Here is a 15,192-nt window from a genome sequence, read left to right as displayed (position 1 = left end):
TGTTTCCCACTTAGAGAAGTTCCTTTAGCATTTGTTGTAGAGGTGGTTTGGTGGTGCTGAATTCTCTTAGCTTTTGCTTGTCTGTAGAGCTTTTGATTTCTCCGTCGAATCTGAATGAGATCCTTGCCGGATAGAATAAACTTGGTTGTAGGTTCTTCTCTTTTGTCACTTTAAATATATCATGCCACTCCCTTCTGGCTTGTAGAGTTTCTGCTGAGAAATCAGTTGTTAACCTTATGGGAGTTCCCTTGTATGTTATTTGTCCTTTTTCCCTTGTTGCTTTTGATAATTTTTCTTTGTCTTTGATTTTTGTCAGTTTGATTACTGTGTGTCTCGGTGTGTTTCTCCTTGGCTTTATCCTGCCTGGGACTCTCTGCACTTCCTGGACTTGGGTGGCTATTTCCTATCCCATGTTAGGGAAGTTTTCAACTATAAATCTCTTCAAATATTTTTCGGGTCCTTTCTATCTCTCTTCTCCTTCTGAGACCCCTATAACGCAAATGTTGGTACGTTTAGTGTTGTCCTAGAGGTCTCTTAGGCTGTCTTTATTTCTTTTCATTCTTTTTTCTTTATTCTGTTCCATGGCAGTGAATTCCACCATTCTGTCTTCCAGGTCACTTATCCATTCTTCTGCCTCAGTTATTCTGCTATTGATTCCTTCTAGTGTATTTTTCATTTCAGTTATTGTATTGTTCATCTCTGTTTGTTTGTTCTTAAATTCTTCTAGGTGTTTGTTCTTTAATTCTTCCAGGTCTTTGTTAAACATTTCTTGCATCCTTTCCATGTTTGCCTCCATTCTTTTTCTGAGGTCCTAGATCATCTTCACTATCATTATTCTGAATTCTTTTTCTGGAAGGTTGCATATCTCCACTTCATTTAGTTGTTTTTCTGCGGTTTTATCTTGTTCCTTCATCTGGTACACAGTCCTCTGACTTTTCATTTTGTCCATCTTTCTGTGAGTGTGGTTTTTGTTCCACAGGCTGCAGGATTGTATTCTTGCTTCTGTTGTCTGCCCTCTGGTGGGTGAGGCTATCTAAGAGGCTTGTGCAAGCTTCCTGATGGGAGGGACTCTCCTGCACGTTTTGCCGCTGTCCCCTTTCCCCCGCGCTCACACCTGCATTGCTTCCTCGGTCCTCCCGAGGCTGATCAACACAGCAAATCTGAGGCCTCCGAGCCTGTGGCCTCTTATCCGCCCCCAAATCCCTGGGCCACCCCGAAGGTATTCCACAAAGTTGTAGTCGCAGTCATAATTAGTTGTGTGCGCCCTGGACTTCCTCAGGCCTTGGCTTCCCTCTGTCTCCCCTGGAGAATGAATGTTTGCACACAGAGTCTCCCGTACTCACCCCAGGCTGTGCACCCTTTTCTCTGGAATCACAGAGATACCTCCAAGAGGACCCCTGGGATTATAGAAAAGGAATGAGTTGTCGGTTTCGGTGAAAGGAAAACAATAATACCAGTCCCCCTTCCCCCTGCAGAAAGGGTTTTAGGAGGCCCCATTGAGTTAAGGCCACTGTACTTCAGGCAGGGTTGATAAACTGTAAGGTCCAATCCTAGGCAGCTTCCAAGTTTGATCTCACTCTGCCCAGAAGCAACAGTGGCTCTCAACCTTTGAGAAAATGCTATGAGCTCTGTTAGCCCTGTGCCCTGAAAAACGCACGTGATCTCTCAGCTTTGCACCCAGTTTCAGTCTCCAGGCCATGAAATTTGTCTGGGCCCAGGTATAAGAATCCTATTCTAAAACCTTCCCAGCCTCCACTTCCCTGCTTATTCCCTTACTCCTGTCAAGATGGCTTACTAGTTATTACCTAGTAGGTACCTGGGCTGTCCAGCTTCAGTGTCTGTTAGCAGTGAGTTGCCTACAGGAATGCCACCCCTTGCAACTCTCCCACCCCTCCCACCCTCCACTGCAGCCAGGGGTCATCACCTCAGAACTGCCACAGCAACTGACTGAACCTTCTGACCTGGAGCCAGCTGCCTCCTAGCCTTTGTCTTCATTGGGTTTGTCTCAGTTCCCATGACTGGCACACTCCTGGGACAGGGCCTTTACTTCGCTCTTCTCTGTTCCCTCTCCACCCACCTTAGTCCAGAGCTGACTGGAGGACCCCTTTGATAACTTCCCCTTAGAGGTAACCTCCCAAATGCTGCTTTCAGTGGAGATGTCACCAAGGATGGTTCAGAAATCCCCAAACGGCACACAGAATAAATTCAGAAACTTGGCAGGATTCTTCTACCTAGGACAAGCAGCAGGGCTGAAGAACTACTTTGGGGCTTCCCACATTGAGGGCTCTGCTAATACTCTGTGGGCTACTCTGAGCTCAGTGGGGTGGGACCATCAGCAGGATGCTGATGGAGGACTGCTGTGGGCCAGGCAGCAGGTCAGGTTAGGGGTACCAAGAGCATGGGATCTAAAAGATGACAGCTACTGTGTCTGCACTCAAGCAGCACATCCTGAGCTACTCTCAAGGCTTGAAATTTCTTCCAGCTCCACCCCACTGCATTAGTTTCTCCTTCTATGCACCTTTACTTTCCTCTCTTTGAGTACTTACTACACTATCATTTGTTAGTTTTATCAATGCCCACCAGAGCCAGGCTGGTGCCCACCTGAAGGAAGGTCACCAAACAGATGATGGTCAGGACGACCTCCAACCCCAACTCTCAAAGGAAGCCAGGAAAGGGATTCCAAGGTTGGCCCTGGGAACTCAGGGGTTTTTGTTTGATTGTTTGTTTAATTTGTGGGTTTTGTTTGTTTTAGTGTAGCAGGATATAAAAATTACACAGAGCTCTCAGCTCTTGGTTTCAAATACCATTCTCCAATAAAAGGAACCAGGGTCCCTTGGAGATATGACTCATTCTAGGACTGGGGTAACAAATGTACAAGAAAAACCTGGAGCATCTTATAGGGCCAGAAAGTAAGGGAGTGCTGAAAAACAAAGCCTCACAATTCTCGGAGTGTTAAGGGGACACAGACGTCAATTGAAAGAGCTCCCAATGGCTAAAGCTGGAGCAATTTGATCAATAAAAGTAGTATTGGTGATAACCCAAAATATAAAATAAATATCCATGAGTCCATGCTGATAGAAATGATTGAATAAATAAATAAATGAGAAAGAAAAGACAAATCTCCCATGCACAAGAATTTCAAATAATGCACGCTGCTGATGTGAGTTAGTTAAATCTTGAAATTTTTTTTCATAAAAGGCTGCTCCTGTGTTTTATGTTGCAATCTGACCTCGGGACAAGCTGGGTCTGATCTCTATAGTCCAGTAGTTCTCAGTCTTGGCTGCAAGTTAGAAGGTCTGGGAGCTGCTAAAACCCAAATTAAATTGGACCCCAGAAAAATTAAATCAAAATTTCTAGGCATGAAAGCCAGAGACAGTGTTTTCTAAGACTCTCTAGGTGATTCCAATGTGTAGCCAAGGTTGAGAACCATAGTTCTCGTAGTAGGTCTAGATACAGCACCAGGTGGGATTGGCCTTCTCTTGCAGGTAACTCGCTCCAGAGTCTCTAACGGGTCTTCAAGCAAGGTGACTCTTCAGACAAACGAGGCTGAGTATGGTTAGAAGTGTGAACCTCATTGCACTTTTGAGAATCCTCATCACTGCCTTGACTTTCAGCTAAAAACCAGTGAGGCTGGGGCTTCCCTGGTGGCACAGTGGTTAAGAGCCTGCCTGCCAATGCAGGGGACACACGTTCGAGCCCTGGTCTGGGATGATCCCACATGCCGGGGAGCAACTAAGTCCATGTACCACAACTACTGAGCCTGCGCTCTAGAGCCCATGAGCCACAACTACTGAGCCCACGTGCCACAACTACTAAAGCCCATGCTCCTAGAGCCCGTGGTCTGCAACGAATAGTAGCCCCTGCTTGCCACAACTAGAGTAGAGCCCGCACTCAGCAACGAAGACCCAATGCAGCCAAAAATAAATAAATAAATAAAATTAATTAAAACAAAAACAAAACAGTGAGGCTGTGAATTCAACTGATCATGTAATTTATCAGATTACTGCTTAAACTTTGGGTCTGACTTTTGGCTACCTCAGCCAGTGGCTGCAAGAGGTGAGAGATTCTTTTAGCACAATCCCAGGTTATATGATTTCATTCCTCAAAGAATTCTCAGTCACTTTGAGCAAGTGGTTTTCCTACTGTATTCTCTGAATGGAGGCAATCTCTTTCTCTGACTTTGTTTTTATTAAATAAATGTCTTCACCATTATGTGAGGTGAGTAGAAGTAAAACCATACAAAACTTGAAATTTCTGAGCTAGCTATTAACTTATGGAACAAAAACAGTGGGCAGGGGGTTCAAGGGAAATTTGATGTGGTGTTTCTTCCTCAATCTATTTGCCCTGACTCTCTTGTAACAGTTATAACTGGTTTGGATTTTCCGGCTGTCATCAATTTCTCCTCGATTTTATCAGAATTTCGCTTTGTTTCCTGTGATTTTATCATATTTAATCCAAATCCTTTTCCTGTATACATTTTTTAAGGAATAGAATATTTGTAAATAAAGGTTTTTATCTTGTCTAATGTCAAAAAAATAATTATGACATTTTCTTTCTTTCCTTTAACCTCGAAACAATCTCAGAATTACTTTTCTTTTTTCCCAGAACCATTTGAGAATAAGTTGCTGACATGGTCAACCTATAATATTAAAGTGCAGTGTTTCTCAACCAAGGTTCCTCAACTGAATGACAGAAGAGGAGAAAATGATTTGAGTGACTATTTATTCCAGTTCTCTCAAGGATTGCACATAATTCATATCATTATGCTCAGGAGAGAGTTAATTCATACTACATTATGGGTGTTTAGGATATTAGAGCTTACTTCTTTCATAGAACACTAAGTTAGGGTGTATTTCCTATGAAAAAGCAACCTATATCAAAGTCAGGAAATTAATATTACTACCATCTAATCCTCAGATCCCATTCAAGGTTTGCCAAATGTCTTAGTAAAATCCTTTAGAACAATAGGATCCACTGAAGATTGGTACATTGCTTGTATTTTATTTATTTTATTTTTTACTTTTTTATACAGCAGGTTCTTATTAATCATCCATTTTATACACATCAGTGTATGTATGTCAATCCCAATCTCCCAATTCATCACAGCACCATCCCTATCCCCCCACCGCTTTCCCCCCTTGGTGTCCATACGTTTGTTCTCTACATCTGTGTCTCAATTTCTGCCCTGCAAACCGGTTCATCTGTACCATTTTTCTAGGTTCCACATATATGCGTTAATATACGATATTTGTTTTTCTCTTTCTGACTTACTTCACTCTGTATGACAGTCTCTAGATCCATCCACATCTCAACAAATGACCCAATTTCATTCCTTTTTATGGCTGAGTAATATTCCTTTGTATGTATGTACCACATCTTCTTTATCCATTCGTCTGTCGATGGGCATTTAGGTTGCTTCCGTGACCTGGCTATTGTAAATAGTGCTGCAATGAACATTGGGGTGCATGTGTCTTTTTGAATTATGGTTTCCTCTGGGTATATGCCCAGTAGTGGGATTGCTGGACCATAGGGTAATTCTATTTTTAGATTTTTAAGGAACCTCCACACTGTTCTCCATAGTGGCTGTATCAATTTACATTCCCACCAACAGGGCAAGAGGGTTCCTTTTCTCCACACCCTCTCCAGCATTTGTTGTTTGTAGATTATCTGATGATGCTCATTCTAACTGGTGTGAGGTGATACCTCATTGTAGTTTTGATTTGCATTTCTCTAATCATTAGTGATGTTGAGCAGCTTTTCATGTGCTTCTTTGCCATCTGTATGTCTTCTTTGGAGAAATGTCTATTTAGGTCTTCTGCCCACTTTTGGATTGATTTTTTTTTTTTTAATATTGGGCTGCATGAGCTATTTATATATTTTGGAGATTAACCCTTTGTCCATTGATTCGTCTGAAAATATTTTCTCCCATTCTGAGGGTTGTCTTTTCATCTTGTTTATGGTTTCCTTTGCTGTGCAAAAGCTTTGAAGTTTCACTAGGTCCCATTTGTTTATTTTTGGCTTTATTTCCATTACTCTAGGAGGTGGATCAAAAAAGATCTTGCTGTGATTTACATCAAAGAGTGTTCTTCCTATGTTTTCCTCTAAGGGTTTGATAGTGTCCGCTTTTACATTTAGGTCTCTATTTCATTTTGAGTTTATTTTTGTGTACGGTGTTAGGGAGTGTTCTAATTTCATTCTTTTACATGTAGCTGTCCAATTTTACCAGCACCACTTATTGAAGAGACTGTCTTTTCTCCATTGTATATCCTTGCCTCCTTTGTCATAGATTAGTTGACCATAGGTGTGTGGGTTTATCTCTGGGCTTTCTATCTTGTTCCATTGATCTGTTTCTGTTTTTGTGCCAGTACCATATTGTCTTGATTAGTGTAGCTTTGTAGTATAGTCTGAAGTCAGGGAGTCTGATTCCTCCAGCTCCGTTTTTTTCCCTCAAGACAGCTTTGGCTATTCGGGGTCTTTTGTGTCTCCATAAAAATTTTAAGATTTTTTTGTTCTAGCTCTGTAAAAAATGCCATTGGTAATTTGATAGGGATTGCATTGAATCTGTAGATTGCTTTGGGTAGCATAGTCATTTTCACAATATTGATTCTTCCAATCCAAGAACATGCTATATCTCTCCATCTGTTGGTATCACCTTTAATTTCTTTCATCAGTGTCTTATAATTTTCTGCATACAGGTCTTTTGTCTCCCTAGGTGGGTTTATTCCTAGGTATTTTATTCTTTTTGTTGCAGTGGTAAATGGGAGTGTTTCCTTAATTTCTCTTTCAGATTTTTCATCATTAGTGTATAGGAATGCAAGAGATTTCTGTGCATTAATTTTGTATCCTGCAACTTTACCAAATTCATTGATTAGCTCTAGTAGTTTTCTGGTGGCATTTTTAGGATTCTCTATGTATAGTATCATGTCATTTGCAAACAGTGACAGGTTTACTTCTTCTTTTCCAATTTGTATTCCTTTTATTTCTTTTTCTTCTCTGATTGCTGTGGCTAGGACTTCTTATTTTATTTATTCTACTATTTGTTAGTATGGTGTATCACATTGATTGATTTGTGTATGTTGAAGAATCCTTGCATCCCTGGGATAAATCCCAATTGGTCATGGTGTATGATCCTTTTAATGTGTTGTTGGATTCTGTTTGCTAGTATTTTGTTGAGGATTTTTGCATCTATATTCATCAGTGATACTGGTCTGTAATTTTCTTTTTTTGTAGTATCTTTGTCTGGTTTTGGTATCAGGGTGATGGTGGCCTCATAGAATGAGTTTGGGAGTGTCCCTTCCTCTGCAATTTTTTGGAAGAGTTTGAGAAGGAAGGATGGTTGTTATCTCTTCTCTAAATGTTTGATAGAATTCACCTGTGAAGCCATCTGGTCCTGGACTTCTGTTTGTTGGAAGATTTTTTTTTTTTTTTTTTTTGCGGCCTGCAGGCCTCTCACTGTTGTGGCCTCTCCCGTTGCGGAGCGCAGGCTCAGCAGCCATGGGTCACAGGCCTAGCTGCTCCGTGACATGCGGGTTCTTCCCAGACTGGGGCACGAACCCGTGTCCCCTGCATCGGCAGGCAGACTCTCAACCACTGCGCCACCAGGGAAGCCCTGTTGGAAGATTTTTAATCACAGTTTCAATTTCACTGCTTGTGATTGGCCTGTTCATATTTTCTATTTCTTCCTGTTTCAGTCTTGGAAGGTTATACCTTTCTAAGAATTTGTCCATTTCTTCCAGGTTGTCCATTTTATTGGCATACAGTTAGTTGCTTGTAGTAGTCTCTTAGGATGTTTTGTATTTCTGCGGTGTCTGTTGTAACTTCTCCTTTTTCATTTCTAATTTTTTTGATTTGAGTCCTCTCCCTCTTTTTCTTGATGAGTCTGGCTAATGGTTTATCAATTTCGTTTATCTTCTCAAAGAACCAGCTTTTAGTTTTATTGATCTTTGCTATTGTTTTCTTTGTTTCTATTTCATTTATTTCTGCTCTGATCTTTATGATTTCTCTCCTTCTGCTAACTTTGGGTTTTGTTTGTTCTTCTTTCTCTACTTCTTTTAGGTGTAAGGTTAGATTGTTTAACTGAGATTTTTCTTGTTTCTTGAGATAGGCTTGTATAGCTATAAACTTCCCTCTTGGAACTGCTTTTGCTGCATCCCATAGGTTTTGGATCGTCGTGTTTTCATTGTCATTTGTCTCTAGGTATTTTTTGATTTCCTCTTTGATTTCTTCAGTGATCTCTTGGTTATTTACTAATGTATTGTTTAGCCTCCATGTGTTTGGGGTTTTTATGTTTTTTTCCCTGTAATTCATTTCTAATCTCATAGCATTGTGGTCAGAAAAGATGCTTGATATGATTTCAATTTTCTTAAATCTACTGAGGCTTGATTTGTGACCCAAGATGTGATCTATCCTGGAGAATGTTCCATGCGTACTTGAGAAGAAAGTGTAATCTGCTGTTTTTGGATGGACTGTCCTATAAATATCAATTAAATCTATCTGGTCTCTTGTATCATTTAAAGTTTGTGTTTCCTCATTAATTTTCTGTTTGGATGATCTGTCCATTGGTGTAAGTGAGGTGTTAAAGTCCCCCACTATTATTGTGTTAGTGTTGATTTCCTCTTTTATAGCTGTTAACTGTTGCCTTATGTATTGAGGTGCTCCTATGTTGGGTGCATATATATTTATAATTGTTATATCTTCTTCTTGGATTGATCCCCTGATCATTATGTAGTGTCCTTCCTTCTCTCTTGTAACATTCTTTATTATAAAGTCTATTTTATCTGATATGAGTATTTGCTACTCCAGCTTTCTTTTGATTTCCATTTGCATGGAATATCTTTTTCCATCCCCTCACTTTCAGTCTGAATGTGTCCCTAGGTCTGAAGTGGGTCTCTTGTAGACAGCATATATATGGGTCTTGTTTTTGTATCCATTCAGCAAGCCTGTGTCTTTTGGTTGGAGCATTTAATCCATTCATGTTTAAGGTAATTATCAATATGTATGTTCCTATGACCATTTTCTTAATTGTTTTGGGTTTGTTTTTGTAGGTCCTTTTCTTCTCTTGTGTTTCCCACTTAGAGAAGTTCCTTTAGCATTTGTTGTAGAGCTGGTTTGGTGGTGCTGAATTCTCTTAGCTTTTGCTTGTCTGTAGAACTTTTGATTTCTCCATTGAATCTGAATGAGATCCTTGCTGGGTAGAGTAATCTTGATTGTAGGTTCTTCCTTTTCATCACTTTAAGTATACCATGCCACTCCCTTCTGCCTTGTACAGTTTCTGCTGAGAAATTAGCTGTTAACCTTATGGGAGTTCCCTAGTATTTGTCATTTTTCCCTTGCTGCTTTTAATAATTTTTCTTTGTCTTTAATTTTTGCCAATTTGATTACTATGTGTCTCAGCATGTTTCTCCTTGGGCTTATCCTGTATGGGACTCTCTGAGCTTCCTGGACTTGGATGGCTATTCCATGTTAAGGAAATTTTCGACTATAATCTCTTCAAATATTTTCTCTCGTCCTTTCTCTTTCTCGGACCCCTATAATGGGAATGTTGTTGCGTTTAATGTTGTCCCAGAGGTCCCTTAGGCTGTCTTCATTTCTTTTCATTCTTTTTTCTTTATTCTGTTCCACAGCAGTGAATTCCACCATTCTGTCTTCCAGGTCACTTATCCATTCTTCTGCCTCAGTTATTCTGCTATTGATTCCTTCTAGTGTAGTTTTCATTTCAGTTATTTTATTGTTCATCTCTGTTTGTTTGTTCTTTAATTCTTCTAGGTCTTTGTTAAACATTTCTTGCACCTTCTCGATCTTTGCCTCCATTCTTTTTCCGAGGTCCTGGATCATCTTCACTACCATTATTCTGAATTCATTTTCTGGAAGGTTGCCTATCTCCAGTTCATTTAGTTGTTTTTCTGGGGTTTTATCTTGTTCCTTCATCTGGTATATAGCCCTCTGCCTTTTCATCTTGTCTATCTTTCTGTGAATGTGGTTTTTGTTCCACAGGCTGCCGGATTGTAGTTCTTCTTGCTTCTGCTGTCTGCCCTCTGGTACATTGCTTTTAGTTTTCATGTCTTTTTAATCTCCTTCACTCTGGAACAGTTCTTCAGTCTTTGCCTAACCTTTATATCCTTGATATTTTGGGAAATTACAGTTCAGTTATTTTTTTTAGCTCCCAATTTAGATTTGTCTGCTATTTCCTCATGATTAGATTTGGGTTATCACCGAAGTGATATTGTTTCCTTCTATTTTCATCCAATCAGATGGTGCATGATTTTGGTTTGTCACATTGCTGGTGATGTCCACTTTTTTTTTTTTTAACAGGTTTTTTTTTTTTTGGCTTCACCACATGGCACATGGCATCTTAGTTCTCCAGCCAGGGTTCAAACCTGTGCCCCCTGCAGTGGAAGCTCGGAGCCTTAACTGCTGGACCGTCATTTTGACCACTTAAGTAAGAAAGTGTCTGCCGGGCCTTGCCACTGTAAAGTCACCTTTTTCTCCTTGAAATTAACAAGTATTTTGTGGATATTTTGAAACTCTGTAAATATCCCATTCGTAATTAATTAATTTGTTTATTAATACACACAGACTCATGCTTTCCTATTTTATTTTAATGAGTTGTATTTCTTAATGTCATTTCTTTTGACTGGCTCAAATTGTCCCAGATTTGGCCAGCAGGAACCCCTTCATGCTGGCTCACAGGTCCTTTTGACACGTCTCCAACATTCTTTGAGCAATCCTTGCCTTCTGGTACAAAAAGATGTTTTGCACTCATCTTGTATATTTCCTGCTTTAAGCCTGGAATCTGCCATTTCTCTAAGGAACACTGGTTCTTTTTTAGGAAAAATGGTATTTCTGGTTGCTAGGTATGCTCATTGCTATCAGGATTCTCCTCTTCCAGGCTTCTAGACAGCAATAGGAAACACACACACACACACATCTATCTATCTATCTATCTCTCTAGAAAACCATGAGTTAACATTCATACCTCCAGCACCACAGGATTTATGTTATTTTTCTCCCTTTCTATATTTGTAACTCAGCCTTCTGACAGTGAGAAACTCCAGTTATCCTTAATACACTTACTCACGTGCTCAATCCCCTGTATGCAAACTATCTTCCACCACGGCTCCCACCCCCACACAGACACAGATGACTTCCTCAAATACAGTTGGGCTCTAACTCCCCACACCAGTCTGTCTCTCCACATGGATGTCTTCTTCACCCTGCTTGGGCTCTGGAAACCCAGGCCAGCTTCCCCTTTGTGTGTATGCCCTTCTCACCCTGCTCAGACTGTGAGACCCCATACCAGGCTGTCCCTCCATGGCTTCTATAGTGGTTTTAAAATATGTCTGTGAATTCTCTGATACTCCTGCCTTCAAAAGGTGGAACCTAATTCCTTGGCTGTGGGCTGGATTTAGCGACTCACTTCTAATGAATAAAACATGAAGGAAATGATGCCATATGACTTTTTAGGCTAGGTCTTAAAAAGGATCACTCCTTCCTGACTCACTCTCTGGGATCACTGGCTCTCCGGGAAGCTAGTTGCCGTATTGTGAAGACACTCAACAGCCCTGTGGAGGGCGCCACATCTGGATAGGCCCACATGGAGAGAAACCAACTCTTTAGCACTGGCTTTCCAAGTCTGAAGTGAGCCACCTTAGAAGCAGATCCCACCAGCCTCAGCCAAGACTTCAGATGATTTCAGCTCTCTGCCTGTCAAGTCTGTCAGCCAGGGCTCCAGATGTCATAGAACAGAGACAAGCCATTCCTGCTGTGCCCTGTCTCAGTGCTTGACCCACGGAAACTGTGAGATAGTATAAGTTTATTGTTCTAATGCACTAAATGTGGGGGTAATTTCCTATGCAGCAAGAGGTAATTAATATACTTTCAGTGTCATGCTCAGGCTATGACACCCTCACTGAGCATCTCCTTTGCAGGGCTGTCCTACTCACCCTTCTTGGACTCTAACACCTATGCTAGGCCACCCTCCTGTGCCCTCCACAGCCAACTCAAGTTCTGACTCTCTATGCCAGGCTGCCATCCTATATAAATGCTCTCCTTACCCAATTCAGACACCAATACCCGCTCTGTGCCTCCACAGTTCCTTCCACTCCAGGCACAAATGCCTCCTTGTTCTGTCCTACCTAATGCCTTTAGGATTGAATTTTTCAGCAAGATAAGGGAAAAGTAAAAGTAAAAAGAAGTAGAAGAGGAACAAGAATTTATGAACTTGTGCTTATCAATCTCTTTCCTTAAATTGTGCAGCAGAGTTCAAAGCAATGGCATCACCCATAGCCCTTAAATTTCTTGCTTCCTATATGCTGGTTTTTGGTGTCAGCCATCCGGTCCCCCAAAGCCTTGCCTCAATGGATACTTCATTGTAGGCAACCCTAAGCAATAGTTAAATTACTTATTTCATCACCACATGCCATAACTTGCAAGTTCCCATCCCTAAATAATTACTGTTAATTACCTCTGGTACATAACAAATTACTCTGCAATTTAGGGGCTTAAAATAACACACAGTTATTATTTCACAGTGTGTGTGGGTCAGGAATCTGGGCACAGTCTATATGCATCATCTATGTCAAGGTCTCTCACAGGGTGGCAATCAACATATCAGTTGAGGCTGTGATCTCATCTTGATGGAGAAGGATCCATATCCAAGTGCTCTCACATGGTTGTTGAGAAGATTCAGTTCCTCATGAACTATTGGTCAGAAATCCCCACCAGTTCCTTGTCATTTGGACCTCTCCAACATGTCAGTTTGCTTCACTAAAGAGTGCAGACATATGGTAGGAATGTAAATTGGTGCAGCTACTATGGAGAACAGTATGTAGGCTCCTCAAAAAACTAAAAATAGAGTTACCATATGATCCAGCAATCCCACTCCTGGGCATATATCTGGAAAAGATGAAAACACTTAATTCAAAAAAGTACATGCACCCCAATGTTCATAGCAGCACTATTTACAATAGCTAAGATATGGAAGCAACCTAAATGTCCACTGACAGATGAATGAAAAAGAAAATGTGGTATATATATATATATATATATATATATATATATATATATAAATGGAACATTACTCAGCCATAAAAAGAATAAAATAATGCCATTTGCAGCAACATGGGTGGACCTAGAGACTATCATACTAAGTGAAGTAAGTCAGAAAGAGAAAGACAAATATCATATGATATCACTTATATGTGGAATCTTAAAAAATGATACAAATGAACTAATTTACAAAACAGAAAAAAACTCACATAGAAAACAAACTTACAGTTATAACCCAAGGGGATAGCAAGGCAGGGGTGAAGACATAAATTATGAGTTTGAGATTAACATATATACACTACTATATGTAAAATAAATGAGGATTTACTGTATAGCACAGGGAACTATATTCAATATCTTAAGCTATAATGGAAAATAATCTGGAAAAGAATATATGTATATGTATAACTGAATCATTTTGCAGTACACTTGAAACACTGTAAATCAACTATACTTCAATTTAAAAAAAAAGAATGCAAACATAGAAGGCAATAGAGCAAGATGGAAATCATGGTCTTTTGTAACCTGATCTCGGAAGTGATATCCCATTATTTTGCCACACTCTATTTGTTACAAGCGAGTCACTAGGTCCAGATTACAAAATAGCATGACTAGCAGGAGGCAGGGATCTTTGGGAGCCATCTTAAACACTGCCTACCACAATTATCTTAACCCCAATAAAGGAAGATACCAGACTCAGATTCTCTCCATTTCCCTGAGAGTCTATTGCTTATACCTCACACCTCATATGAATTGCTGTTATATTCAGGGTTCTTCATGGCAAAATAAAAAACCAACTCTGGTTAGCTTAAGCAAAAATGGTCTCTATAGGCCTTCCCTGGTGGCGCAGTGGTTGGGAGTCCGCCTGCCAGTGCAGGGGACGCGGGTTTGAGCCCTGGTCCGGGAGGATCCCACATGTGGCTGAGCAGCCGGGCCCATGTGCCATAGCTACTGAGCCTGCACTCTAGAGGCTGGGAGCCACAGCTGCTGAAGCCCACGTGCCTGGAGCCCATGCTCCTCAATGGGGGAGAGGCCACCGCCATGAGAAGCCCGCACACCGCAGGGAAGAGTGGCCCCCGCTCGCTGCAACTAGAGAAAAGCCCGCACGCAGCAACGAAGACCCAACACAGCCATAAATAAATAAATAAATAAATAAAAGTTTTTTTAAAATGGTCTCTATAAAATTAGGGTTAGTGTTGTAAAAAGTTCTTGATATTCTCAAAACTACCATTAGGTATATAGCGAACACTTTGTGGTTTTTTGAATAAGCTAGTGAGAGAATGAATGTATAAATGAATGAATTAATAAATTCTCCAGTAGTAGGTGGATGTTATCTGGTGGCATATTTAGCTTGGGAAAACTCTTTAAAAACTAAGCTTATTACTGTGAAGCTACTTTCTAAAAAGCATGATATCTATAATTACCCCCTTGGGAAGTTGTCTGTAATATATTTCTTGATGAAAAAGCAAGTCCTAGAACATGAACTTGTTCTGAACAAAACTCAGCTACATTTAACCCCAAGAAGTTATCCAAGACAATCACGGTGAAACTAAAAATCAGAGATTTGGAGATTTTTTAAAAGGATTAGAGAAGAGTAGTCTTCCAGAATTCATTGGACACTCCAATCAGTGTTGGTGACTCCACCACACCGATGCAGAAAGGAGTTTTAAATTTTTTATTGCCGTGTCACACATCATCCCAAAGCTTAGTGACTTAAAACAATGGCAATCATTTTATTTTATTTTATTTTTCTTGGTCACCGACTAGCTCAGCTCAGCAGTTCTCGATGGTATCTCCCCTGTAGTAGTCAAACCACGGCTGGGACCTAAAGGCTTTCTCATGGTTAGAACCTCAGCTGGGGTTTCAGCTGGATCACCTGCCTGTGGCCTTTCCCTGTGGCCTAGGTCTCCTCACAGCAAGATGCCATGAAGGAGTGTCCCAAGAGGACACAAGCAGACAGAAGCTGATTTACTTTTATGACCTAGCCTCGGAAGTCACACCATATCACTTCTTCTGTATTCTATTTGTTAGAAGCAAATTACTAGGGACAACCCATATGCAAGGGAAGGGGAATTAGACTCCACTCCCGATGGTGAGAATCTCCAAGAATTTGTGGCCATGTATTAAAAACCACCACAGGAACCA

Source organism: Mesoplodon densirostris, chromosome 1, assembly GCF_025265405.1.
Source record: "Mesoplodon densirostris isolate mMesDen1 chromosome 1, mMesDen1 primary haplotype, whole genome shotgun sequence".
Taxonomy (NCBI): Eukaryota; Metazoa; Chordata; class Mammalia; order Artiodactyla; family Ziphiidae; genus Mesoplodon; species Mesoplodon densirostris.
This window is presented reverse-complemented; position numbering follows the sequence as displayed.